The 4,092-nt window shown below is 43.0% G+C and overlaps 1 pseudogene; it reads left to right on the top strand.

Annotated features, from left to right (window-relative positions):
• Nucleotides 1–1,297: 1,297 nt before the first annotated feature.
• On the top strand, nt 1,298–2,792 carry LOC125215903 (U-box domain-containing protein 21 pseudogene; annotated as a pseudogene).
• Nucleotides 2,793–4,092: the final 1,300 nt, after the last annotated feature.

The raw sequence follows: 4,092 nt of genomic DNA, 5'->3' as shown, positions 1-4,092 counted from the left end.
TCCCTCATGAGGCGCTCCCAATGCCGACGGATCGCCTCGCTGCCATGGTCCTTCATTGAGGCAGTCTTGTGGCTCCTGTACTTCGCGGCAATCCGCTCCCAGAATATGATCTCAGTCTGGTAGTTGCTGCGCTCCGCGTCCTGTGACGTGTCCGCCCAGCAGTCGGCTATCAGCTCGGACTCTTGCAGAGTGTAAGTAGTCCTTACCCGCTTCGGCCTCTCATCGGAACCCGTATCAGTCGCAGCCGACGACGCCGGCGCCTTCCCCCTCCCGCTCCTAGAAGGCGGCTCGGTGGGCGTTTCTTCCACCTCGAAGTCCTCCGCGCTCAGTGTCGCGGCCTGAGATTCTTGGTCGCCTGGGGTTGATCCGGGGGTGTCGAACTGGGGCCGATACACATCGTCGGCTGGAAAGGGCATTCTGCCGGCAGAGTTGAAGTACGGAGAAAGTCTCCGCGCCGGAGGAGTCTGCAAAGGAGACGGACCCCCGTATGGAAGTTGGCCGGGAGGAGAACCCATCGCCAACAACGACTGCATCCACTGCTCGTTTGCTTCATCCGTGTTGGGAATTTGTGAACTCGACTCTTTCCCCTTACCCTTATCCTTACCCGATCGGGAACTTTTCTTCCAAAAGCTCATAATTTTGATGAAAATTGAAGATTGGGAGAAGAGATTGAAAATGGAGAGAATGAAGATTGTGGGTGATGAATGGAGGAAGTGGAGGAAATATTTATAGGGGTGGAATGTAAAATAGCCGTTGGGTTCAAAAAAAAAAAAAAAAAATTTTAATTATCGCCGATTATCGCCGAGCGTCGCCACAGTGGCCGGCGATCGCTCGGCGATAATCCGGCGTTAGAACGCCACTCGGCGAAGCAACGGCAACATTATCGCCGAATTATCGCCGACTTCGCCACAATGGCCGGCGATAATTCGGCGATAACCGGCGATTTATCGCCGAGAATTCGCCACCTCCATTGGGAATGCTCTTAAAAGTGACTGGTCTTTCTCCTCCTAATTTATACAAGTAAAAGATGCGACCCAATCTTTAGTCAAATTAATGATCTCCCTATTTTTATATAGAAAAACATAGCTTCTTTTTTTTCATTAAATTTTTGGAAATATATTTGTAATAATATAAATATAATATTTTATTCCATGTCCAGTCAGGCAGTCAGCCGGATCATTGACGATTTCCAGTCCAACTTTCCCATTCAAATTATTCAAATATCTCTCTATAATAATCTATATATAGAGAGAGAGATATGTTTCCTCGTACCATAATTTACCTGGGTTGGGTTGACACTTTCTAATCCATTCACAAACGCAACACACATTGGAAAAAAAAAAAAGTTGAGGCGCGTTTGGACTCGGTCTCCTCCCTCAACACAAATAAATAAACACGCTCTTGACAAAATCACACAACCAAACAATACCTAACACCATGCTCAAATCATGGAGAAGGCGCTGCCGCCGCAACTCCGTCGCCATGCCGCCGGAGCTCACCATCCCCAACCATTTCCTCTGCCCGATCTCTCTCCACCTCATGAAAGATCCGGTCACATTGTCCACCGGCACCACCTACGACCGCCACAGCATCGAGACCTGGATCGAATCCGGCAACAAAACCTGCCCCGTCACGAATCAACTCCTCAGAGACCTTGAACCAATCCCCAACCACGCCATCCGGAAAATCATCCAGGAATGGTGCGTCGAAAATCGCTCCCGCGGCGTCGATCGGATCCCCACCCCGCGCATCCCGATCACCTCCGCCGAGGCCTCCGAGATGCTATCGAGAGTCTCCGACGAAAAGAGATGCATCGAATTCGTCGCTAAAATCAAACAATCGGCCAAGGAAAGCGACAGAAACAAACGATGCTTCGTCGCTAATGGATCCAGTAAAATCCTCTCCGCCGCATTTGCAGCGAATTCGAATTCAGATGAATCCGCCGATGTTTTAACGGAGGTCTTATCGGCGATGATTACATTAACGCCGGTTCTGGATGAGGAAACGAGCCGCAACCTCTCCTCTGAGAATTCGGTTCAGAAATTGGTGTGGTTTATGAGATTTGGCAGTTTGTCTATGCGGAGAAATGCAGTGTTGGCGCTGAGATCGATTCTGTCGTTTCAAATTGCAGTCGAGATGGAAGGCGTGGTAGAGGCGTTGATCGGGCTGATCAAAGAGCCGATTTGCCCGACGACGACGAAAGCGTCTCTACTTTCAATTTACTATCTGCTCAAATCACATGAACATTGTAGCGCGATCGCGGTGGCTCTGATGGAGATGGGGATGGTGGAGAAGCTTCTCGAAATGGCGGTGGAGTCGGATAAAAGCGTTACCGAGAAGGCGCTGGGCGTTTTGGAGGGGATGTGCGGGCACGGGGAGGTGAGGGAGAGGGCGAGGGAGAATGCGCTGATGATACCGCTGTTGGTGAAGAAGGTGCTGAGAGTTTCGGAGATGGCAACGGAGTTTTCGGTTTCGATTCTGTTGAAGATTGTGAGGGAGGAGGAGGAGAGTGCGGTGGAGGCGCTTCGAGCGGGGGCGTTTCAGAAGCTGTTGCTGGTGTTGCAGATTGGGAGCGATGAGGGGACCAAGGAGAAGGTCACGGAGTTGTTGAAGGTGTTGAATGGGTATAGGAGTAGGATTGAGTGTGTTGAGTCTTCGGATTTCAAGCATATTACAAGGCCGTTTTAAATTACGTACTAATTTTTTCATTCTATTTATATTTATATCTTTATCATATCTGATCAAAGATTAAACATACACACATTAATTACAGATTTCATCATATTCGCTCATCTCGGATTACATAATTGCATACAGAGTATTCATATGCGATTTATTTTAATAGTATGAGCTTCAAGGGAGAAATGTGTATTGATTATTGATGCTATATCATGTCTTAGGTTAAACCAGAACAATTGGTTCTCATGTTTAAAATTTAATGGCCAGTTTCGGTTTTGGAACTCTAACTGTCTAAGGGATGAATCTGATTGATTCCAAAAACTTTGATACAGTAATCAATAGATAACTGTCGCTTTTAGTCCAAAATCGAAAATATTAATCGGACACACTAAAAATATCATGGAACTCTGAGTAAAAATCATGGAAATCGCTGGAAAAAAAAAGGACAAAAATTGTTCAAATCTATTGGTTCCCCAAAACTAACAATTGAGATAATAACGGTCGATTCAAAACGGAACGAATCGTTTATAGAACTGACATCCCTATTAAAGTCTTTATTACTCTAAGTTACCACTTGATATGGTTTTTAGCCACTTATTAGATCAATAATTCCACTATTTGATGTCATGTCTCACTCGTATTTCATTGTCAATTATTTTGTAGTGTATTGTTTGTAACTATCTACAATTTCAATCTCTAGTGCTTCATTTTAACTGTGTGATTACTGGTATTTTTTAAAGATTCAATACTGATCCACCTTAGTTTATATGATTAGTTTTAACATTTAATTTATATATAGTATTTCAATTCATTGCGGATTGTTAGTTTTTTAGTAGGCTATTCAATAATTTGATATAAATTTTTTTAAACCTCAATTTTATATTACTCCCTCTGTCCCCAAAGAATATGCATTTTGGGTTCGGCACAAGTTTTAATGTAAAATTGGTAAAACAAGATAGAAGTAGAGAGAAAAAGTAATTAAAGTATTATTAGTGGAGAATGAGTGACACCTCATTAGAGAAATTTTTTTTAAAAAATTAAAAAGTGTATATTCTTGTGGGACGAACTAAAAAGGAAGGGTACATATTAGACTTGAGGAGGTATAAATGTTGAGGTTCATTTTCATCATAACCTTTTTTTTTAACATGGTTAAATTCATACTTGTAACTTCTGATGCATAAAATATAGGACATGTGATCGACTGGATTATTGACGGATCATTGCATAATTGTTTCGTAAATGGGACTAAACCGGTCAATTGACCATCATTATTAGTAAATAGACTTCAATTGGTTTGATTTGATCAAACTATTACCATTTCCATTCAACGATCATACAGAAATTTGACTATCCTTTTCCCGCTCAAATAAATCATTTTTTTTATCTAATAAAAGTGAATTAATTTTTAAAAAT

Source organism: Salvia hispanica, chromosome 3 (assembly GCF_029641045.1).
Source record: "Salvia hispanica isolate PSC_SH4W2 chromosome 3, Shi_PSC_v1, whole genome shotgun sequence".
NCBI lineage: Eukaryota > Viridiplantae > Streptophyta > Magnoliopsida > Lamiales > Lamiaceae > Salvia > Salvia hispanica.
This window is presented reverse-complemented; position numbering and strand designations above follow the sequence as displayed.